The 25725-nt window shown below is 41.2% G+C and overlaps 1 long non-coding RNA gene across 2 annotated transcripts in view; it reads right to left on the bottom strand.

Moving 5' to 3' along the window:
• Positions 1-20403: 20403 nt before the first annotated feature.
• Positions 20404-25725, bottom strand: part of LOC132378658 (uncharacterized) — a 55469-nt gene continuing 50147 nt past the window's right edge. For both annotated transcript variants that reach the window (XR_009507147.1, XR_009507146.1), the window contains one exon: positions 20404-20944. This is a non-coding gene — a long non-coding RNA (uncharacterized LOC132378658). The remainder of the gene's footprint in view (positions 20945-25725) is intronic.

Below are 25725 nucleotides of genomic sequence, written 5' to 3'. Positions count from 1 at the left end.
AATATCTTAGTTTTTCCACTTACTTGTCATGTCCATTCCTGATCGGAAACTCATGATACCAACCATTATCCTCGCTCATTCCACAAACTCCAAACACCTTCAATGGCTTGGTTGAAACCAAAATGTTCCTCTCTTGGAGGATGTTGTTATCCGTCATGTGAAGATTGCTGGAGAATCTTTGTATTGTGAATGTTTCAGACACTTCAGTGCTGAAGCAATGTGACTTAGTGTTCCACCTCTAAAAATGTGCCCTTACAATTGTGGTGACTGAAGTTGGGATGACTTTGGATTCTGGAGTGGAGCCAATATAGGTAGAATCATTTCCTTTTGGTCCTGGAGCGTGGCTCTAATCTACTGGGTGGCTTGTTAAAGTGAGGTGCAGTATTAAGATGGGAAAGGTCAACCAGTATCTGGGATGATAGTGTAACTCCTTTGACGTCATTCCGCATTGGAATTGCCTCAGGTGTCGGCACGATAAATAAAATAGTGGCTGCGTCAAGTTCTATGGGCTGTCATACCCGAGAAGAATGTTATTCCATCTCACTCAATTTTTTTGGGCCAAAGTCTTTTGAGAGGCCAAAAGGAAAAAAAATAACATGTATGATAGTAATTTGGGCACATTTAAGGAAGTACCTGTGGTTGATCATCTCTCCAGAAGTCAGGTTGGATGTAAGAAACAATTTTTTTCATTTCCTCCCTTTACTTGTCCTGGAAATTTGAGATGAATGAGTGTGTTGGCAAATTTAAAGTTTCTTTTGCAGAACAAGGAGTGAGTCTGCTATTATTTTTGACAGGAATTCACCTTATTGTGTTTTATACACTTTCATTCACAACCTCAACAAAGAATTGACATTTTTAATATTAGTTCATTGGTGGCTACACATATTGCAATTTCAAAGCAAAAATTCTTGAAACAAGTCATCTAATATTTCATGTTACTCGGAGAGCCAGTACTTCATATTACATTGAACAATCAATATGGGTTATATGGTGATATGTCATGAGTCTGATTTTATGGCCAACAGTTTACTTCCCCTGTTTGATACTGACTAATGATTGAATTTAGCTCCACATCCATCTCAAGTTTCTCCAGCAAAGTCACCGCTCCATCTGGATCATGGTCCTGCAGAGACCTTCTGGTTGTACACTCAGTGGCTACTTTTATTAGATACACCTGTACAGCTGCTCCTTAATGCAAATATCTAATCAACGAATCGTGTGGCAGCAACTCAATGCATAAAAGCACTCAGACATGGCCAAGAGGTTCAGTTGTAGTTCAGACCAGACATCAGAATGGGGGAGAAATGTGATCTAAGTGACTTTGAGCATGGAATATTTGCTGGTGCCAGCCGGGGTGACCTGAGTATCTCAGGAACTGCTGACTTCGTGAAATTTTCACGCTCAACAGTCTTGAGCATGTACAGAGAACGGTGCAAAAAGAAAAACATAAACAACCAGTGTGTGGCAGTTCAGTGGGCAAAAGCATCTTGTTAATGAGCGAGGTCAGAGGAGAATGGGCAGTAGTTAAAGATTGCAGGGAGGAAGACAGTAACTCAAATAACCACTTATTATAAACGTGGTGTGCAGAAGAGCATCTCTGAACCTTGTTGAATCTTGAAGTGGACGGGCTACAGCAGCAAAAGACCACAAACATACATTCAATAGTTAGGTGTATAAAGGGTGGACAGGAAGATGAATATAGGGCCCTGGAGGAAGATATCGAACGGAGTAAACTGAATCATCTGAGGCTTAACATCAGTAAGACAAGGGAGATGGTGAAGCACTTTAGGAAGGCCAAGCCTGCACTGCTCCCTGTACTATTGATGGTGAGGATGTGGATGTGGTGAGGACCTGGGGGTTCACCTGGATGACAGGCTTGAGTGAAGCACCAACACAGAGGCTGTGCACAAGAAGGGCCTCTGCTTCCTGAGGAGACTGAGCTCATTTGGAGTATGCAGTCCTCTCCTTCACATGTTCTACCAATCTGTCATCGCCAGCACAATCTTCAGTGTGATGGTGTGCTGGGGCAATGGCGTCAACAGGGGTGATGCCAACCGACTCAATAAATTGATTAGAAAGGCTGACCCTGTTATAGGAGTCATATTGGACACACTGGAGGTTACGGTAGAACAGAAAATACTGGCCGTTCTGGACAATGTTTCTCACTCTGTGCATGTTACCTTAGCTGAACACAGGAGCACTTTCAGTAATAGACCAAGGCAACTGTGCCGCTCCAAAAAGCATTATATGACAACATTCTTACCCTCTGCTATTAGGCTCTATCATGAGCCAATCTATAGCTGGGGATGTGTTCTTTCAATCTTTGACTTGTAGATCTTGCACACCTTATTTTTAAAGTATCTATCTTTATTAAAAGCACCTAATAAAGTGGCTACTGAGTTTATAACCTGTAACAGAGGCAGGGGTGGAGAATAACTGCAGAAAATGTTCACCAAAGTGCTGAAAAAGCCTTGAGTCACAGCTGCTTAGCCAGCTGTCGGAGTTATCATTCATTATGAATATTTCTGAATACTTAAAACATTCAGGAACATCCAAAACTATTGAAGTGATACTTCAGTAACTAGAGTTATTCATATGATTGGTCAAAGTCACTGAGAAACTGGACTAGTACACAGGTACTAGGCTTATTGATCTTGAGGCATGTTTTTGAGTCCCACTGGGCGACTGAGAGTTTGGTTAAAATTCAGTCAATTAGATATAATCGGGAATTAGAAAGCTGGCATCCTTAAAGCTATTGGATTGCTGTAAAGAAAGTCAATAACAGTCTTCACGAAGAACGTATTTGCAATCTTCCCTTACATAACTCCAAGCCCACAGCAATGTGGATGATGCCTTTAGGAATAGCCAGTCATCCAATTAGTCCAGGGGCAATCAGGAATGGACAACAAAGGTATCTTCTAAAATTTTAAAGATTTAAATAAAATTAAAACTGCAAAGCACTTGAATACATAAAACAATTAAAATAATTAAGTAAAATAAATCAATTCCAAAAATGTAAAATTTACCTTGCTCCCTCACATCTGTTTCCCTTTTCTTGGAGGGTCTTGACCTATTCCTCATCAGGGAATCAGAAGTAGAGAGGGCCAATAGCTTTAAATTTCTTGGTGTTAACATTTCAGAGGATCTGTCCTGGTACCCGTGCATATGTGTCACTGCAAAGCAGTCACAATAGCATCTCTAATTTTTGGAGAGTTGTGTAGATTTGGCATGTCACTAAAAACTTTGGCAGTCTTCTCTAAATATACAGTAGAGAGTATCCTGACTGGGTGCATCATGGCTGGGTATAGAAACACCAATGCCTCAGAATAGAAAAGGCTACAGAAAGTGATGGACACAGCTCGATCCATCACAGGCAAAGCTGTCCCCTCCATTGGATATTTAAATGCATTGCTGCCACAAGAAAACAGCGTTCATTGTCAAAGACCCCCACCATCCAGCCCATCTTCTCATTACTACCAGCAGGCAGGAGATACAGGATCGTTGGCCAGCTTGCATCACTTATGACTTGTGCATTCTATCACTACCTAACTGCAAAACAGCTGTGGCAGGAAAACGTTGCGATCTTGCCAGAGACGCCCAAGTCCAAGCTTCAAGCCTGACGACCGTGCAAAGCTGACAATTGGCTGTTGATTTAATTGAACTGGCTTGATCCTGTTAATTAAATGAAAAGGTAAGATGAGCTATTGCTAATTCAGCTGCTCAGAAATTGGTTGCAAGTGGTGATGACTGCAAATCTGCTGGTTTGTTGGCTCAGACTGAGGTGCTCTTGGGCAGAGTAGTCAGAGAAATTACATTCTGGCTTCGCATTTGCACATGCCCTCAGATAAAATGCTTGTGGTGTTGACTTACTTGAAGAAAAAAAGAGAGAAGCTGCAAGACTTGGGAATATTATAACATTCTCAATCAGCCTTTGGGCAGAAAGCAAGCAAATTAAATTTATGATGATTCTACACATTGTATGGTTGGTAGTGCACTCAGAGAGCAGTATATTGGAAAGAGCTCAAAAAACCTGATATTCTACTAAAACTAACCCACAGTTGACCTTAACGCATAAATGGTCATCTTTAATTGGATAACTTTAACATAACTTCCACGATATTCTTGATTTCCAATTGCATCAAGGTAGAAAATGTATTTAAAAGAAAACACCAGCAAAAAATTAACATAAACCAAACCTATTATTTTAGTTTTGATGATGATAAGTAACAGGAAATGAGTAATTATTTCCAGAGAAGTTGATGCTCTGCGTGTTCTGAACCTATCACCTAAAATCTGGTAAGCTTGACTCAGAACAGTCTGATGACATATTGACACAAATTCAGATCCCTTGTGTCATTTATACCCCATTGTTTCTACCTAAACTTTTACACTATGAATATCGGTATCAGAGCAGCATTCGAAAGCGGATGATGAGGTCTTGAGTGTTGAATTTTGTTATTTTAATAACAGATCCAGAAAATGAATACCTGAAGATCAGTTTGAGACCAAAGTTTTGTTTGATTATAGTCAACAAGTGATTAACAAGTTAACATGTCAACAAGTTAAGTGATCAAGTATATTGGAAGAAATCAAGCACATCTGATAATATTTAGAAAGGTATTAAAATGTTCAAACCCTCTGAAAAGAAAAAAAAAAGTAGAAATATTGTACTGGTTAGAAACAAGACAGCAGCAAAGTGGTTAGTGCAATGCTGTGCAATGCCAGAGACTGGGATTGTACAGACCATCACTGTCTGTAAGGAGTCTCTGCATTCTCCCTGTGATGGCATACATTTCCTCTGGGTGCGCTGGTTTCCCACATGCCAAAGATGTATGGGTCAGTAAGTTAATTGCTCACATGGGTGTAATTGGGGATGGGGTGGGGTGGATGAGAGCTCATTGGGCCAGTAACACGGTTACTGTATTGTAATTCCAAATGAAGTTAGATTTTAAAAGGGGTTGATGAAGAGTGTCAGCCCGAAATGTCGACTCTTTATTCCTTTCTATTGATGCTGCCTGACCTTTTAATTTATTGAGATACCCGCCCTTCGAGCCACTCAGCAATCCCCTGATTTAATTCTCATCTAATCATGGGACAATTTTAACCTACCAGCTGGTAGATCTTTGCAGGTAGGACCGTGCTAGTAAACTGGAACACCTGGGGTGAATGTGCAAACTACTTACAGGCAGTGGCGGGAATTGATACCAGGTTGCGTGTACTGTAAAATGTTGTGCTAACTACTATGCTACCCTGTGACCCTTTGAGTCCCTCTAGCATTCCGCAGTGATATCTCTTGTGCTTATCATTTGTGTGTGTGTATATATATATACACATAAATACACACACACATATATATACACATATATATGTACTTTTTGACAGCTAATTGATGGCGAATGATGTCATTCTGTGCTGTAACATTATGAGTTGATTAGTTCGCAATGGGCATCTGAACTTAGTATTGCAGAAAAGTGTGCTTTTGAAAATGCTGTATAGTATTTTCAAAGGAGTGTGGGATATATTCTCAGATATGACTTCTCTTCTCCATTTGCACTTTCTCTTTGTAATTTACTAATTTCTAGTTGCGTGGTGAGGTACTGTACTGCAGCTGGGACGTGATTAGGTCTTGTGATGGAACGGAAGACAAGTGGACCATAGGCTGACAGAGAGCAGACAAGGTTCACTGGGACAATAATTGAACTTACTGGCAGCTCACAGACTTGTGCCCTTCTTCAGTTATCAAGACACCTCATGTTGCTCCTGTGCTTAGGGTCAATTATCACAGTACGCCAACAAGAAATACAGTGCACCGTGAATGAATCTTGTGCGATCCTAGTTATCCTGCACATCTGTGCTGGAGTTACATAGTCAGCCGCCCATCCTGACTGCTTAACTGCAAGCTTTTTGTCACTCCAATACTAGCTGAAAGGAGTCATCTTCCATCACATTTCGTAGCCAATAGAGTGTCTAAGAACAGGAATTGACTGCTTGCATATTGATATCACAAAACTGCCTTTACACAGTGTCCTTCACCTTCAGGGTAGTTGGTTTATCTGAGGGGAGGAGTTTAAATCTAAAGTAAGGTCCCAAACTGACACTTAAATCCAGGTAGTGACTCTTTCTTTAGGGAACCTCCTTGTTTCCGTTGAAGCTTGTTTATCACATATACATTGAAAATCTGGAACATATGGTTTGTGCATTGTTTGTGTCAATGTTCAACACAGCCTGAGGTGTGCTGGGGCAGGCCACGTGTGTCACTGTGCTTCTGGCACCAACATACCATTCTCACAATTTACTATTTCTAACTCACATGTCTTTGGAATATGTGGAGAAACCTGGAGGCAACTCTCACCGTCATGGGGAGAACATACAAACTCGTGACCAAGGTCCTATATGGCTGCAATATTACCTCCCGGCTCCTAAATTCAATTCCACGATTGATGAAGGCCAATACACCTCTAAACCACAGAGTCAACCTGCGCAGCTGCTTTGAGCGTCCTATGGACTTGGACCCCAAGATCCCTCTGATCCTGCTTACAACCAGTGGCAGGAATTGAACTCTGATATTATTGTTGTAAAGTGTTATGCTAATGGCTATGTCACTCACACCAGTTGTTGTGCAACAAAAGCTAACCGCGTACACATTTTTCAGTCCTGAAGAAGGGTGTCGTCCTGAAACGTCGACTGTTGATTCTTTTCCATAGATGTCGTCTGACCCGCTGAGTCCCTCCAGTACTCTGTGTGTGTTGCTACATGTTGATATTTTCAATTATACAAGTTCATCAGTACTTCTTAACAGTCTAAGTGTGTAGATTTACTTACTAATATATGACAGGTTAGGGTTTACAGTCCTGTGGTGCTAAGGTTTAAATTTCTATTTGACTTAGCAGTACAGCAGTCAGAAATAAAGGAGGCTGTATTCTTCGGTGAGTGCACAGAACTAGTGAACTGTAGAGATGAAGCACACTGCCCCTGTGATTCCAGTGCAATGGCAGAGCTGATTGAGGTGTGAAATATGTGCATTGAAACACTGATACGCATTTTAAACTGCCTTACAAACTGAATGTGAGTAAAAACCAGACAACAGTTAACACTGTCACTATCAGTATTGCAGTTAATTTTTGTTTATTGCCATTTTAAATCTTATCATTATATAATTTTAATAGGAACCAACTAACTTGTCCTTGTGTCAGTGGAAGGCTGCTCTTGACATTTCTGTTCTGCTGCAACTGTCTGGCAAGCGCCCTCTGCTGGAATTTGTAATTACAGCAGAAGCAGGAATATATATATCAAAAAATAGCACTGGTTTCAGATATAGGTATATAATTGTTCTCCGAAATTAATAATTGAGAAATGTTTGGACGTTAAAATTTGTGTTCTTAATTTAGCCTGAGATCAAACTCTGCACTTCCAAATGATAAAAAGTTAATGCGTTCAGGAAATAAAAATCAGGAATCATATTTTGCGTGAAATTGTTTCTGAACACCAGTGCATTTTTGGCCATAACCTACAATGAGTAAATTGCTACTTTTATGAAGCTATAATACTTGAGCTCGATTAAATTTTAACAGGCAGTGCACTGGATGTCCAAGGCACTATCACAGAGGATTAGAGCATGCACATCTGATTGTGATTATTTTTAACCAGTGTGATAGACCTTTCAGAAGACCATAAGACAAAGGAGCAGAATTAGGCCATTCCATCATGACTGCTTTATTATCCCTCTCAAACCCATTCTCCTGCCTTTGCCCTGTAACTTTTGATATCCTTACAAATCAAGAACCTATCAATCTCCGATTTAAATATACCCAATGACTTGGCTTCCACAACCATCTGTGGCAATGAAGACCACAGATTCAAAACCCTCTGGCTAAAGAAATTCCTCCTCATTTCCGTTCTAGAGGGACGTCCTTGTACTCTGAAGCTGCGCCGTCTGGTACAAGACTACCTCACTATAAGAAACATGTCCACTCCATCTAGGCCTTTCAGCTTGTTTTGAGGGCATATAACTGGAACACGGCAAAGAATTGTCACTATATCAGAATCATATCATTTTCATCTCCATAGAAATCAGAGGAAGTGAATCGAAATAGGTGTGTTCAATAATATTACAAAACCTGAATATTAGGGAGTAGGTAAATTCCATTATCTTTCTGTGGTGATTACTCCCAATTCAAATAACATGTCATCTTCATGTTCTCAGCTAAGCGTACAAGTGGTTGGGAAGTCCAGTCAAATAATCTTTCTGCTATAATAGTGGGAGAGAAGCTGCAAGAAATTATAAGTATTTCCAGGTTTAGTCTGGAAGGCCGTGACCCTTAAATTTTAATGACTACCAAGGCCTAGACATCCATTAATACTGCTAGTGGATGTTCTGACTGGTATATCTACTAATGTTGCTGCTCTATGGTTGCATTTAAGGTGGGATTTTAGTGAAGATTACCTTATTGTGGTCCAAGGATCTCACACGCAATCCCGTGCAAAAGTTCACAAATGAGAATTAGAATATAGAACATAGATCACTACAGCACATTTTAGGCCCTTCAGCCCACAATGTTGTGCTGGCCTTTTAACCCACTCTAGATCAATCTAATCCCTCCCTCCAACATCACCCTCCATTTTTCTATCATCCATGTGCCTATCTAACAGATTCTTAAATGCCCCTAATGTATTTGCCTCTACCACCACCCTTGGCAGGATGTTCCATGCACCACTCGCTGTGTAAAAAAAAACCTCTCCTCTGACATCGAGACCCTATCAACCTCCGCTTTAATGACTTGGCCTCCACGGCTGTCTGTGGCAATGAATTCCACAGATTCATTCTGGCTAAAGAAATTCTTCCTCAGTTCCATTCTAAAGGGATGTCCTTATATTCTGAAGCTGTGCTCGCTGATACAGAACTCACTGTACTCTCCTCCAAACATCATAAAATTACGCCTCCTTAAAATTTTGAAATTTTAAAAATTAAAATGACCCCTGGAGTATTTGGAAGGTTGGAACCTCCTCCTCACACTCCCTTGCTTGCTCAGTTTTACGTCGTCTCTCCATATTTTCCAGCTATGTTGTTCTCTAAGTGGAATGTCTATGAATTCACCCACATCTCTGAGCTGGAGATTTGATGGCAGGGTAAAATTCTTCAGCACCTTATGCATTATTCTTTCAAAAGTCAAAAAAACATTAAAAATAAGCCTCTGGAAAGCTCCAGCATGAGTAAGTGTCAGAAGGAATCAATATCAACAAAACTGAAATTGGTTGATAACTGGTTGATCAGGAGAGGAGGGTCATTTATGCTATTCATTAAGAGAGTGTATTTTGGCTGATGGGTCGAGCTCTGTAATGGAAGTACTGGCATGAGATCAATGTTACATGTTGAATGATATCACCATCATCGAGCAGGTACATGCTTTCGGGTTTTTGTGTCTTCTGCCTAATGGGAGAGGGGAGAAGAGAGACGGTCCAGAGTGGGTGAGCTTTTGATTCTGACCATAAGACCATAACAGATAGTAGCAGAATTAGGCTATTTGGCTCTTCAAGTCTATTCTGCCATTTCATCATGGCTGATCCATTTTCCCGTTAAACCCCATTCTCCTGTATTCTCTCTAGAATCTTTCATGCCCTGACTAATCAAAAACCTATCGAACTCCACCTTAAATTCATCCAATGCCTCTACAACTGTCTGTTGCAATGTATTTCACAGATAGAACACTCTCTGTCTAAAGAAATTCCTCATCTCCATTCTAAATGGACATTTCTCTATTCTGAGGCTGTGTAGACCTAGACTCACCCACCATTGGAAAAATCATTTCCACATCCACTGTATCTAGGCCTTTAAACACTCAGTGAGATACCCCCCCCCCCCCCGCCCCATTCTTCCAAATTCCAGTGAGTACAGGTCCAGGGCCATCAAATGTTCCTCATATGATAACCCTTTCATTCCCAGAATCATTCACATCAACCTGGACCCTCTCCAATGTCAGTGCATCCTTTCTTAGATAAGGAGTCCAAAATTGCTTACAATACTCCGTGAGGCCTCACCAGTGCTTTATAAAGCCTCAGCATTATATCCTTGCTGTTGTATTCTAGTCCTCTCAAAATGAATGCTAACATTGCATTTGCCTTCCTCGCCACCGACACAACCTGCAAGTTAACCTTTAGGGACTCTTGCACAAGTACTCCCAAATCCCTTTGTACCAAGTCTTTTTGAATTTTTCTGCCCATTTAGAAAATAGTCTGTGCTTCTTTTCCTTCCTCCAGAGTACATGACCATCCACTTTCCAACACTGCATTTCATTTGCCACTTTTTTGCCCATTCTCCTAATCTGTCTCAGTCCTTCTGCAAACAAGAGCAAATTTGCAGATGCTGGAAATCCAAGCAACACATACAAAATGCTGGAAGAATTCAGCAGTCCAGGCAGCGTCTATGAAAAAGAGTATAGTCAATGTTTTGGGCTGAAACCCTGAGTCCTCATGAAGGATCTCGGTACAAAATTCCTTCTGCAGCCTTCCTGTTTCCTCAACACTGCCTATCCCTCCACCTACTTTTGTATCATCTGCAAACTTGGCCACAAAGCCATCAATTCCATCATTCAAATCATTGACATACAACTTAAAAAGGAGCAGTCCCATCACAGACCGCTATGGTACACTACTTGTCACTGGCAGCCAATCAGAAAAGGCTCCCTGTATTCCCACACTTTGCCTCTCGTCAATCAACCAATGGTCTATTCATGTTAATATCTTCCTGTAATACCAGGGGCGCTTATCTTGTTAAGCAGCCTCACGTGCAGCACCTTGTCAAAGGCCTTCTGAAAATCCAAATATGTAACGTCCACCCATTCTCCTTTGTCTACCCTGCTTGTTATTTCCTCAAAGAATTCCAACAGATTTGTCAATCAAGATTTGCTTTGAGGAATCCGTGCTGACTTTGGCCTATTTTATCATACGCCTTCAAGTACCCTGAGAGGTTATCCTTGGCAATCAACTCCAATATCTTCCCAAACACTGAGGTCAGGCTAACTAGCTGATAATTTTCTTTCTTCTGCCATTCTCCCTTCTTGAAGAGTGGAGTGACATTTGCAATTTTCCAGTCTCCAGAACCATGCCAGAATGAAATGATTCTTGAAAGATCATTACTGTTGCCTCCGCAATCTCCCCAGGCACCTCGTTTAGAACCGTGCAGTGTATATGCCAGGTGACCTAGCCACCTTCCAGTTTCTCAGGTATCTTCTCCCAAGTAATAGTGACTGCACTCACTTCTACCCCCTGATTCTCTTGATCTTCTGGCATACTTCACTCCTTCCACAGTGAAAGTGGATGCAAAATACATATTTAGTTTATTCTCCATTTCTGTATCCCCTATTTCTACCTTGCCAGCTTAATTATTCAGTGGTCTGATATCTACTCTTGCTCGTCTTTTACTCTTTATATATATATTTGAAAAAACTTTTGCTATCCTCTTTGATATTATTGGTTAGCTTACCTTCATATTTCATCATTTCCCTCTATGACTTTTTAGTTGCCTTCTGTCAGTTTTGAAAAGGTTCTCAATCTTCTAAATTCCCTTTAATTTTTGCCCTACTTTACTTTTGTGTTGTTTTTGACTTCCCTTGCCAGCCACAGTTATGTCATCCTGCCTTAAGAATACTACTTTTTTCTTTGGAATGCATCTACCCTGCGTCTTCTGAATTGCTCCCAGAAACTCCAGTCATTGCTGTTTTGCCATCAGCTGTGCTAGTGTGTCCTTCCAATCAACTTTGGCCAGCCCCTTTCTCATCCCTCTATAGTTCCTTTTACGCTATTGTAATACGACGCATCTAACTTTAGCTTCTCACTCTCAAATTGCAGGGTGGGTTCTGTCATAGTATGACCACTGAAGCCTAAGGATTCCTCTACCTTAAGCTCCCTAATCAAATACATTTCATTACACAACACCCAATCCAGAATAGACTTTTTCCTGCAACAACACACACAAAATGCTGGTGGCCAGGCAGCATCCATAGGGAGAAGCAATGTCGACGTTTCGGGCTGAGACCCTTCGTCAGGACTAACCGAAAGGAAAGATAGTAAGAGATTTGAAAGTAGAGAGGGGAGGGGGAAATGTGAAATGATAGGAGTAGACCGGAGGGGGTGGGATGAAGCTAAGAGCTGGAAGGTGATTGGCGAAAGTGATACAGAGCTGGAGAAGGGAAAGGATCATGAGACGGGAGGCCTCCGGAGAAAGAAAGGGGCGGGGGAAACACCAGAGGGAGATGGAGAACAGGCAAACAACTAAGTATGTCAGGGATGGGGTAAGAAGGGGAGGAGGGGCATTAATGAAAGTTAGAGAAGTCAATGTTCCTAGTGGGCTCAACCTCAAGCTACTCTGAAAAGCCATCTTGTAGGCATTCTACAGTACCAACCTAATTTTCCCAACTACTTGCATATTGAAATCCCCCATGACTATCATAATATTACCGTTATGATATATGTTTTCTATCTCCCTTACTGAGGCAGCGAGTGGTATAGACAGAGTCCACAATGAGGATGTTGGTTCCTGTAATGTGTTGAGTTGTGTCCACAACTCACTGTGGTTTCTTATGATCATTGTGTGGACCAGTTGCCATGCCAAGTCATCATTCATCCAGACAGAATGCTTTCTATGGTGCAGTGGCAAAAATTGGTGAGAGCTGATGGTGATATGTCAAATTTCTAGTCATGAAGGCTCTTAGTTTCATGGCTTCTGCGTAGATGATTAGCTGTTGCATGATCTATGATGGAGGGGGATGGACAGGGTAGATGAATTATAGAACTCTAGAGAAAAATAAGACTGGATGAGAAATGGAATATAGGAAACCCATGGAGGTGAAACGCAAATTGCAATAAACCTGGTGCCCTGATAATCGACTGCTTCTTCAAAATGCAAAGCAGAATAATTTGTTACAGCACAGACTTCTATGCACTCTCCTTGTATTTTAAGTTCAAAAGTTCAAAGATCAAAAATTTATTGTAAAATTCAATTTCTTATGGGCATTCTCAATAAATCTGTAATAGAATAACAGCCATTATAGAATCAATGAAAGGCCACACCAACCTGGGTGTTCAACCAGTGTGCAAAAGACGCAAACTCTGCAGATACAAAAAGAAAGAAATAATAATAATAAATAAGCAATCGAGAATATGAGATGAAGAGTCTTTGAAAGTGAGTCCATAGGTTGCAGGAACACCTCAATGATGAAGTGAAGTTGATTGAAACGATCCCCTTTGGTTCAAGAGGCTGATGGTTGAGGGGTAATAACTATTCCTGAAACTGTTGATTTTAGTCCTGAGGCTCCTGTACCTTCTTTCTGATGGCAGCAGTGAGAATAGAGCGTGTTCTGGGTGGTGGGGGTCCCTGATGATGGATGTTGCTTTTCTGCAACAATGTAGATGTGCTCAATGGTGGGGAGGGCTTTATCCATGATAGACTGGACCGTATCCATTACTTTTTGTAGGTTTTTCTATTCAAGGGCATTGGTGTTCAGCATATTTTTATTTTAAGTAATAAGTTCCCCAACATTAGTTCACATATCTGTTTGTATCACATCTTTCCCTTTACTGTTGTCACCAAGTATTACAATGTTTCTGTTTATATTAAACCAAAATGTCTGACCCTTTTATAATTACATAAACAAATGCCTCATAAAAATACACAAAGGTATAAAACATAGATGGTTAAGCAATGTTCTATACAGAATCATGCCATTATTATATTCCCTTCTCACATGAACAGAGGAGATTTCAAATCATTTAAAAATGATATTCTGTAATTGTAGCATTCAGATGTGGCTCCTGAAATAATTTATGTTCGATAGGATTGATTTTGTAAAGTGAGTGTAGAAAATATTAATTTCAACTGTCTCCTGTTTGAGTAGTTTTTGATTTTGGTGACACTGACATCAATGTGTCTGTCTCAAATCAGTGCAGTACAGGTGACTCTGCCAAACCTGATGTTATGGTATTGCTTCCAATGGCCTGTGAGTGTGAGCTAAATGGTCTGCAGATCTTTTACTGTTCCGTAAAACATACAAAAAGATGCCTGTACAATTAGGATGCTCATTGCACCTTCTTCCTTCTAAGGACAATTAGATTAAAAAAAAGCAGGATCTTTTAACTCATGGAGCCAGCAGCAACTGGGTACACTCATGAAAACTAACTAACCTTGCTCTGATCCAGCACTTTACCATCTACCTACATGGCAATTTCCAGCAGCTCTTGCACTTTATTACTTATCACCTCCCAGATTCTTACTTCACCATTCCTCCCCCACCCATCCAACTTCTTCCTCACTTGGACTCACCTGCCAACTTGTGCTCCTTCACCTTCCCCCTCTTTCTTATTCTGGTTTCTTCCCCTATTTTCCAGAACTGATAAATGGTCTTGGCCTAAAATGTTGACTCTTTATTCCTCTCTACAAATGCTGCCTGATCTGCTGAATTCCTTCACCACCTTGTGTCTGTTGCCTACAATTATCTGCATCAGGGGACTAACTCTTGTCAGTACTGATTTATTTGGCCGTGTTGTTTTTTACCCTCTCCTAAATACTGCAGCTGATTGGGGCTTTGTTTCTCCGCTGTACCTACTTCTATTTTTCTTATATGATGCACAGGGCTACAGATACATTTATAACTTATTGTAATTGCAACCTGATTTTTGTCACAGAAAAGTGGAACAAACAAGAGGAACCCCCATACAGAGCCACCTTTTACTTTATTTTTTACCTTCCTTAGTTCCAAAAATAATTATAGTCTGCTGAGCATCACAGTGCAATGTATTAACCTTCACTAAAAGGAAGTTTCCCTCAAAGGTATTCCCATCAAATTTGTACTGAGGGCAGGGCTACTGCGTTCACAAGCAGGAGTGGATTTGATTTGTCATTCATGCGCAGGCCAACTTCCCAAACTCCTGCTTGGCTTCTGCTTTGAACTGTCTAATTCTTTTAAGTCTGGTGAAAGCCAGGGAGTTCTGCTAATGGATGTTGAGTTGAATTTAGTATTTTGGGACAGCATTTGTACTTCAGGTTTTGTCTTTACTGTTGGAACAGAGGAGATGAGTGGTGAGGGTCCCAGGAAATTATGTGGTGGTTTGAGAGGTAATGTTAGATAGATTACCCGCAGCTCTTTTAATTCCTATCCCTTGCTTTTTGTTTCATAACCTGTTCGACCCATGTCAGTATATTATCTCCAGTTTTACACACTCTATAACTTTATAATGCAGGGGTTCCCAACCTGAGGTCCAAGGACCCCTTGCTTAATGGTGTTGGTCCATGCCATAAAAAAGGTTGGGAACCCCTGATTTAATACATGGCATCTGAAAATTCAAGTACTGCACATCATTAGCTATTCTGCATCATACACTGTCAAAGGACTCCAGTAGATTTTATTAATATACAATTTCCTTTTCATAAATCCATGTTGGTTCCGCTTTATCCTCAAGAAGAAAAGAAAAGGCAAGGTCAAAGAGATGGACTTTTATGAACTTTTTAGAAGAGGAGTGTAAATGGAATGATGATGAAGTATAAAGAGTTAGTCCAGAATAGCACTCTTGGCATCCAAGTTTTGGATAAATGGCGAGGTTAAAGTCAGATATCAAAGGTACCTGGAAGGGCTTCAATGCTGGAGGAGGTTGTAGAGACACGATGTGATAATGTCTGGATGTGTCAAATTACAGATGTTATGAGGCCTGAAAGCAGCGATGAGGCCAAGCCAGATCACGTGAGGAAAGGTGACGCCAAGTTTGTACCAGAAACACTGATGCACGGAACTCCTGGACTTGAAGCAACACAGGAGAGAGTAACCATAACATGTTTCATATTATGGATAATGAAACCCGCCCAGTGTTACACATTGTTTTATTATGTCTAATTTATCAGGGACAGAATATTTGAGTAATCTCTACTAATTCTTAACTTTTCCAGTGTTTCAAAAATACAAGTAAAGTTTGATCCCCTTGACAAATGGAAATTGCACCTTGTCTATACGTTGCACTTAAAACATTCTATCAACTTACCCGTCATTGACCTCCTAGGCAAAATAAGAGAGTCTACTTTTGATTCTTTGGTTACGGAATCGGCTGAGGAACAAATACGGAGTTATCTATTAAAACACATCCACAATTCATCATCAAACAGTTAAGTGAAGCAACGTTGGGCAGACTCACTTCCCAGCTCACACCTTGACAGATCCGACATCTGATTCTGGTTAGTGCCAGGTGATCCAGAATGGTGTACTGAATTCAAGTAAATACATTTTTCTGAAATTTCTGTTTAATAACGTGAGAGTGCTGATAGATGTGGTTGTTCCACAACTAAATGGAGATGATAAGACATAGGTGCAAAATTAGGCCATTCAGCCCATCAATCTTGTTCTGTCATTCGATCATGGCTGATTTATTGTCCTTTTCATTCTCCTGCTTCTCATTGACACACATTCTAATCAAAAACCTATCAACTTCTGCTTTAAATGTATTCAATGACATGGCGTCCACAGCTATTTCTGTCAATGAATTGCACAGATTCACCACTCTCTGGCTGAAGAAATTCCACTTGTCTCTGTTCTAAAGGACATCCTTGTATTCTGAGGCTGTCTCCTCTCATCCTAGACTTCCCCACTGTAGGAAACATTCTCCATGTTCACTCTATCTAGGCCTTTCAAAATTCAATAGGTTTCAATGAGATTCCCTACTTCATTCTTCTAAACTCCAGCAATTACAAATGGCAGTCTGGATCAAACCTGAATCGCTGAAGGATACTTGACTGCTATGGCAGGGCTTGAATGCTATTAACTCTTACAAAGTGAAACTAAGTGACTTTAGTAAGAACAAAGCTTCACTCCCAGATGAACTCAGTGCCTTCTATGTTTGCTTTGACCATTAAAACGAGGAATCTTCACAAACTCCCACAGCCCTCAATGGCGCTGTGATTTCAGGCTGTGAGGTTGATGTGAGAACGTTTGTCAGGAGGGTGAACCCACAGAAAGCACCCAGACCAAGTGCAGAACCTGGCTGAGTACCAAGGACCTGTGGTGATCAATTGCTGGAGTCTTCAACAATATGTTTAATCTCTCGCTTCAGCAGTCTAAGTTACCAACCTGCTTCAAGCAGGTTTCAATATTATACCAGTCCTAGGAAGAGTGTAGCAATGAGCCTGAATGGCTACCATCCAGCAGCACTTACATCTACTGTGATGAAGCTCCTTGAGAGGTTAATGACGAAACGTATCAACTCTTACCTGATAAGCAACTTGGATCTTCTCCAACTTGTCATCTGGCACAGCAGGTCCTCAGCAGTTGCCATTTCATTGGGTGTTCACTCAACACTCAGGCAAAGATGCATACATCAGGATGCTTTTGATTGACTGGAGCTTGACATTTAATATTATCATCCTCTGAAACTAATCAATAAGCTTCGAGACCTTGGCTTCAATACCTCCTTGTGCAATTGGATTATCAATTTCTTCACATGCAGACTGCAGTCTGTTCAGGTTGGCAAGATGTGTCCACAATCTTCATCAGCACTGGTGCTGCACGAGGCTGTGAGCTTAGCCCCCTGCTGTATTCACTTTATGCTTAAGTCTGTGAGGCTAAGCACAGCTCCAAAGACATAGTTAAGTTTGCTGACAAAACCACTGCCTCAATCAAAGGTGGTGACAAATCAGCTTATAGGAGCGAGAGTGAAAATCTGGCTGAACGATGCCACAGCAACAGCCTCTCACTCAATGTCAGCAAGAAGAATTATTAATTATTGACTAATCACCTAATTATTGGAGGTCCATGAGCCAGTCCTCATCAGAGGAAAAAAGTTGAAGAGTCAGTAAATTTAAATTCCTTTGTGTTACCATTGCAGAGGGTTTTCCCTAGGCCCAGCATATAGGTGCAATTACAAAGAAAGCATGACCACTCCTCTACTTCCTTAGAAGTTTCTGATGATTTGGCATGACATCTAAAACGTCGACAAACTTCAAAGATGTGTGATGGAGAGTATATCGATTAGTCGCATCGTGGTCTAGTATGGAAGCAGCAATGCCCATGCACAAAAAAATACTACTAAAAGTAGTGGATATGGCCTAGTCCATCATGGGTAAAGCCTTCCCCGTTATTGAGCACATCTACATGAATTGCTGTCTCAGGAAAGCAGCATCCATCATTCAGGCCATGCTCGCTTCTTGCTGCTTCCAGGAGCCTTGGGACCCACACCACCAGGTACAGAAACAGTCATTATCCCTCACCCATCAGGCTCTTGAACCAGAGGGAGATAACTTCCCTCAACTTCACTTGCCCCATCTCTGAAATCTTCTCACAACCTTTGGATCCACTTTAAAGGCCATCTCAGGTTCTTGATATTTTTTGTTTATTTCTTTATTATTATTATTATTATTATTATTATTATTATTATATTTTTCTTTCTTTTGTATTTTCAGTTTGTTGTCTTTCGCACATTGGTTGTCACCATTCTGTTGGATGCAGTCTTTCATTAATTCTATTTTGTTTGGATTTACTATGAATGCCCACAAGAAAATGGATCTCAGGCTTGTATATGGACGTGCGTATATATATATATATATAGATAGATAGATATGTACACACACACACTGTACTTTGATAATAAATTTGCTTTGAACTTTGAACTTTGAATTTGAGAACAGGCCCAGAGCCATCAAACACTCATCACTTGGCACGGACTAGGAGGGCCAAGATGGCCTGTTTCCGTGCTGTGATTGTTATATGGTTATATAAGTTAACCCTTTGATTTCTAGGTTCATTCTCATGACCCTCCTCTGGACTGAGCCATAAATTGTGGCTGCCTGATATGCTTTCATCATGTCATGTCTTCATGGCAATATGGTTTTTAATTTCCATTGGTAATTAACCATAGGTAAACAGAAGACTTAGAAATGTCCAAGCAATATTTTACTTTAATTTTCGCCTTCCTTGGATTATTTTATTCTTCTGAACACTACTGAGTGCCATGACAGTTTGACATTAGCACGGAGAGCATGGCAAGATCTTGGTATTTTCAGCTGGCTGTGACTGTGGTTTCGATGAAAAAAAATGACAGTTTACAACAAAGTTTTTTACTTCTGCGCATTATTTTTGGTGTGTTTTCTGTGAGGAAATAATCATTTCTGAAGGGGTAATTTTGATGCAGGCTGCACAGAAAGCATGCAACTTTCTTTTAAAATGTTGGAATAAATTCAATTTTTTTAAACCAAATTTTAAAAAATCAATGTAAAAAGGGAAGCTGCGGGTTCAGCACTTAGTTTGGTAAAACCTGCTGACAGCTACCTCCTTTAAAAGCAGACAATGAACTTTTAAAACAACTTCTGTGCCAATTAGTGGCAACTGAGGACAGTTTTGCTCAGTGGAATCATGTACAAAGGGAACCAGAGTGCTTGACGCTGAGAGCTTGAACAACGTTTACATTGACATTTAAATAATCATTAGGGAAAAGATAAGTTCCAGAAATGAAAAGATGTGGGGAAACTTTATATGGTTCTATTGTCTCTCCAAGGGCATTAAGGGCTCAAGAGATGGAAACAGCATATTTTCGACCAAGTGAATGATTGTATTGTAACTTATTTGTGCTCATCAACTTGCCATGTATAGCAGAGACGACTGCAGTAAACAACCCTCCATTTTATCATGAGAATGAGCTGGAGTTTGCTGAGTGGGAGTCACCTTCTGTACTTGACATTAAACAAAGGCAACGTTGAAGGCTTTGGGGAGGAAGTCCTATTAGCAGAAAGTCCTGGAGCTGACAAGTATATCCCTGAGCATGCCTTGCACTGCACAGTGATGACAAGTGGGAAGACCAATACAATACTGAGCTGAAGGGAATTTTATTTACTCAGAGTGTGGTATGTCTTTGAAACTCTGGTTAACAACTTGAGGGTGTTGGTAAAGATGGTTGTGCCACACCTAAAAAAAACGAGCCATAACTGTGGCTGTCTGAAATGTCTTCCTGATGTAATGTTGTCATGACAATATGGATTTTAAGGGCTATAGGTGCTCAGTCATTCATACATCCAAGACTGAAATTGGTGGGCCTTTGGACACTAGATATTAGAGGATATGGAAATTAATCAGAAATGTCTACATTACTAATTATGAATGGCAAAGAAGGGTTGAGGAGCAATATTCTATTTTCCTCCATTCTGTTTGTTTATTTATTTACAATACTGTGCAAAAGTATTGGGCACATACATACATACCTAGAGTGTCTAAGACTTTTTAATAATACTGTAGTAATTTTATGTTTTGCACTGTAGTGCTGCCACAAGAAAAAAGCACTGTCTCAGCCACCCTGATTTAACACTAACCCACTCATAGGACCTGATGCACCATCAATAACTCACACTGAGACGTAAGGCGAGATATCGGCTTTTATTGACTGGAAGAAGGAACCAGGAGTGAGTGTCTATCATACAATGTCCTGGAGACTGAGGCCGAGCGTCAGGCCGCAGATCTCCTTTATACAGGGGCCTGTGGGAGGAGCCACAGGAGCAGTCAGCAGGGGCGTGTCCCGACAGGCACATAGTTCACCACAGGACCACTTACAATGACCAATTAACCTACCCAGTACATCTTTGGACAGTAGCAGGAAACCCACAAATTCCACAGGGCAGGTGTAGAGAGACTCTTCACAGAAGAAGCCAGAATTGAACTCCAAACTCCGACACCCCTAGCTGTAATAGCATTGTGATATGTCTTCACCCTTGTAGTAAATGATTGATGCATGTGACTGGAAACTGAAAAGTTATGTCCACACTGGATTGGGAATTGTTAGTTGCAATTAGTTTGACTTCTGTGAGCAGGTTCGTTACAGTAGATCCACAGAAGACATGTCTGAACTGAACGCACAGGAGTGCAGCATCTTGGCTTGCCATTAGCAGAAATTCGCCTCCTTTACATTTTTATTCCTTGCACATTCACCCCTAGTGAGAAAATAAAGCAAAAATGATCAGCATGCAACATTATATAGGGAAATGGCGTTCAATTCCCACACAACAATATTCCAGAATCAACACTGTTATTCTAATCAAGTAATTTTATTTTTGGTTGTATAATAATTGTTGGACCGAATGCTGGTAATAACTTGTGAGGAGTCAGCAGCATTTAAAAAGTTGTTTTCAGTGAAGATCTTGTTTGTCCAATTTTTCTTTTGCAGGCTCGAGCAGAGTATTATAAAATTCCCTAGGCTGTACCTGGAATATTGCATTCAATTCTGGACACCCCTTAACAGGAAGGATGTGGAGGCTATGGAGGTGGTACAAAAGAGGTTTGCCATGATGAAGGGTCTTGGCCTGAAACGTTGACTGTACTCTTTTCCATAGATGCTGCCTGGCCTGCTGAGTTCCTCCAGCATTTTGTGTGTGTTGCTGCGTGGAATCCAAATCAGAATCAAAATCCAAAGCTTCAATGTCCATTTAGGAATCGGATGGCAGAGGGGAGGAAGCTGTTCCTGAATTGCTGAGTGTGTGCCTTCAGGCTTCTGTACCTCCTATTTGATGGTAACAGTGAGAAAAGGGCATGTCCTGGGTGCTGGAGGTCCTTAATAATGGATGCTGCCTTTCTGAGACACCGCTCCCTAAAGATGTCCTGGGTACTTTTAGGCTAGTGCCCAAGATGGAGCTGATTAGATTTACAACCTTCTGCAGCTTCTTTCGGTCCTGTGCAGTAGCCCCTCCATACCAGACAGCGATGCAGCCTGTCAGAATGCTCTCCATGGTACAACTATAGAAGTTTTTGAGTGTATTTGTTGACATGCCAAATCTTTTCAAACTCCTAATGAAGTATAGCCGCTACCTTGCCTTCTTTATAACTACATCGATATGTTAGATCCTCAGAGATCTTGACACCCAGGAACTTGAAACTGCTCACTCTCTCCACTTCTGAATGCTCTGTGAGGATTGGTATCTGTTCCTTCGTCTTACCCTTCCTGAAGTCCCCAATCAGCTCTTTCGTCTTACTGATGTTGAGTGCCAGGTGCTGCTGCAGCACCATTCCACTAGCTGACATATCTCACTCCTATACGCTTTCTTGTCACCATCTGAGATTCTACCAACAATAGTTGTATCACCAGCAAATTTATAGATGGTATTTGAGCTATGCCTGGCCACACAGTCATATGTATATAGAGAGTAGAGCAGTGGGCTAGGCACACATACTTGTGGTGCACCAGTGTTGATAGTCAGTGAGGGAGATATGTTATCACCAATCCACACAGATTGTGGTCTTCCAGTTAGGAAGTTGAGGATCCAATTGCAGAGGGAGGTATGGAGGCCCAAGTTCTGCAACTTCTCAATCAGGATTGTTGGAATGATGGTATTAAATGCTGAGTTATAGTTGATGAACAGCATCTTGACGTAGGTGTTTGTGTTGTCCAGGTGGTCTAAAGCTGTGTGGAGAGCCATTGAGATTGCATCTGTCATTGACCTATCATGACGAAAGGCAAATTGCAATGGGTTCAGGACATGAGTTTGTACAAATTTAGTTAGATTTTCCTTTGGAGGGTTGCGGCTGCAGGGACCCAATAAAGGTTGTTAAGAGGTATAGAGAAGACTCCACCTATTTCTGATTCTTCTCTCCCCTTTCTCACCTCTGTCTCCATCTCAGGAGGCAAACTGTCTACTGACATCTTTTATAAACCTACCAATTCCCATGATTATCTTGACTATACTTCTTTTCACCCTGTCTTCTATAAAAATGCTGTTCCCTTTTCTCATTCCTTCATCTCTGCTGCATCTGTTCTCAGGATGAGGCTTTCCTGATGTTCTCCTTCCTCAAACAGTGGGGTTTCCCATCCTTCAATATTGATGCTGCCCTCACCTGTGTCTCCTTCAATTCCTGGAATATCTTCCCACCACCTTAACAAGGACAGAGCTCCTCTTGTTTTCACCTACCACCCCATAAGCCTCCACATCCAACACACCATACTCTGCAACTTCTGCCACCTCCAATGGGATCCTACACCGAAACACACCTTTACTGCCCCCCTCCATGAATCCCTGGTCCACTTGTCCCACCTCACTAATCTCGCATATCCCTGTAAGAGTTGCCTACGCGTTACACGTCTCAATCGGTTTCAGCAGGTACATTTAATGTCAGAAAAATGTATACAATATACATCCTGAAATTCTTTTCCTTTGTAGGCATCCATGAAAACAGAAGAATGCCCCAAAGAATGAATGATGGCTTAAACGTTAGAACCTCAAAGCTCCCCCCCCCACCTCCCCCTCCCACGTACAAGCAGCAGCAAGGTTATGTCCGCCCCCACACCCTCCAGCAAAAAAATGTCAGCACCCTCCACTGAGCACTCCAGAGTGCTGCAAGGCTTCAATAAAGACACAGACTTGCAGTACCCCAAAAGCTGCCTGTTTACCCAGTAATTCAACATAGCACAGGCTCTCTTTCTTCCTACTAAGGGAAAAAGAGGTGTCCCCATTTCACAGCGAGAGGGGACACATACCAAACAACTTGCAAATTTATGATGTTAAACGTCTGTTGCGTCGTTTTTTCCGAGCTCTACTCCCAGGGAATCAGCTCAGGTCTTTGGACACACAGCCCACGGCAGCTAGCCCCCTGCTCCTGATGTTAGGTGTTCTCCTGCAACGCTACAGTCAGGGGCACCGGCTGGAGTCAGCCTGTCCCCAGAGACACGAAATCCCTGAATCTTGAAGAAGCATACAAGAAGAACTACACCTGCCCATTCACCTCCTCCCTTACCTCCATTTAGGGACCCATACGGTATTTCCCAGTGAGGCAACACTTCACCTTTGAATCTGTTGGGGTTGTCTATTGTATCCAGTGCTCCTGACATAGCCTCCTCTACATTGGTGAGACTCGAAATAAATTGGGGGACTGCTTTGGAGAGCACCTCGGCTCCATCTGCCAAAAGCAGAGTTTCCAGATGACCGACCATTTTAGTTCCTCTCCCCATGCCCATGACAACCCGTCAGTCCATGGCCACAATCAGGCCACACCGGGCGGAGGAGCAACACTTTATATTCAGTCTAGGTAACCTCCAACCTGATGGCATGAACATCGATTTCTCCTTCTGGTAAATTTTTACCCTCTCCCTTCCCTCTTCTTCTATTTCCCGCTCTGGCCTCTTACCTCTTCTCCACACCTTACTGTCACCTCCCCCTGCTGACCCTCCTTCTTCCCTTTCTCCCATTCCCCTTCCTCTTCAGCCTTTTACTTTTCCCGCCCACCTGGCTTCAGCAATCACCTTCTAGCTGGTCCTCTTTCTCCTTCTGCAACCTTTTCATTCTGCGGTCTTCCACCTTCCTTTCCATTCCTGAAGAAGGGCCTTGGCCCAAAATGTTGACTGTTTATTTATTTCCAAAGATGTTGCCTGACATGCTGAGTTCTTCCAGCATTTTGTGTGTGTTGCTATAGAGTAGATTGGACAGTACCTTTTTCTCAGGGGTGAAATGCTATTATGCATTTAAGGTGAGAAGGGTTAAGTAGAAATGAGATGTATGGGGCAAGTTTTTATTTTGCACGGAGATTGGTTGGTGCCTGGAATGAGCTGCCTGGGGTGGTAGTGGTGGCAAACCTTGTAGAGGCATTCAAGAGGCTCTTAGATAGGCTTGTGAATGTACAGGAGGGTTATAGACATTGTATAGAAAAAAGAAATTGGGTTTGTTGTCTATTTTGTAACTAATTTAACTTGTTCGGTACAATGTTGTGGACTGAAAGCCCTGTTTCTATGCTGTACTGTTCAATGTTCTATGTTCTAACATCCCTGTTCATTTTTGCACTAATGGAATAAGATTTTTTTTCTCTGTTTTATCCACAAGGCTTTTCGCATTTTCACATCTTATTCTCAGAATTGTACCTCTGACAGCTTAGCCTTGACACAGTTTACCTCTGTAATGTCAACGTTTTCTGCTGAAGTCTCTGAAATAGGATTTCTGCCAGTAACAGATTGAGGGGAGTGGAGTGATGCTAATGGAGTGGTCAAAATGCTCTCCTCCCATGAGATAACTGAAACAAACCAGATGCTCCTTTTCCATTGAGCTATTCCATCAGGTTCTTTGTTGCTCCTGAAGAGTTGCCCTATCCCTGCACCTTTTCTGGAAAGGCATCTTAACTCAAAGGCAATGTTGAATCAGATTTTTGATTATAAATTGAGTAGAGACATATATATATTTTGGAGTGCCTCATGAGCAGTCCAGTCATTCACCCAATTGTCTGCTTTTGCCACTGTGGAATCGACTAATGTTGGCGAACCTATGGCATGTGTGCCATCTCAAAAATTGTTGGCATATGGCATATGGCATGTAGTGCCGCCCCTCAATTCTTTAAATCTCACCCATAATAATAAATACGTAATGATAATATTTACTGCCAAATGAAACAGCAAACTTTTTTTTACAGCCTAAGAGCAGTGAAATGTCTCACATTAGCTAGAATGATGGGAGAATACATAACATTGGATGATACATTCTGAAATTTTCACAGACCTGGTGTACACGCCTGAATTTGGACGATAAATGGTTTACCATAGTAATACTATTTAGAAATGATGTTATTTTTCAATCATCTTTTTAAAAGGTTAATCTCAATGATTTTTGAGCAGATTTTCTAAAATGCTTCATTTATTTCAATATGTTTCTGTTATACTTTTATAACAGTAAAATCCTAAATAAGCAACAGAACTCATCCTTTTCCCTTCAGAAAGTCCATAGTTATTGCCACTAATTAATTA

Source organism: Hypanus sabinus, chromosome 20 (genome assembly GCF_030144855.1).
Source record: "Hypanus sabinus isolate sHypSab1 chromosome 20, sHypSab1.hap1, whole genome shotgun sequence".
NCBI classification, from domain to species: domain Eukaryota; kingdom Metazoa; phylum Chordata; class Chondrichthyes; order Myliobatiformes; family Dasyatidae; genus Hypanus; species Hypanus sabinus.
This window is presented reverse-complemented; position numbering and strand designations above follow the sequence as displayed.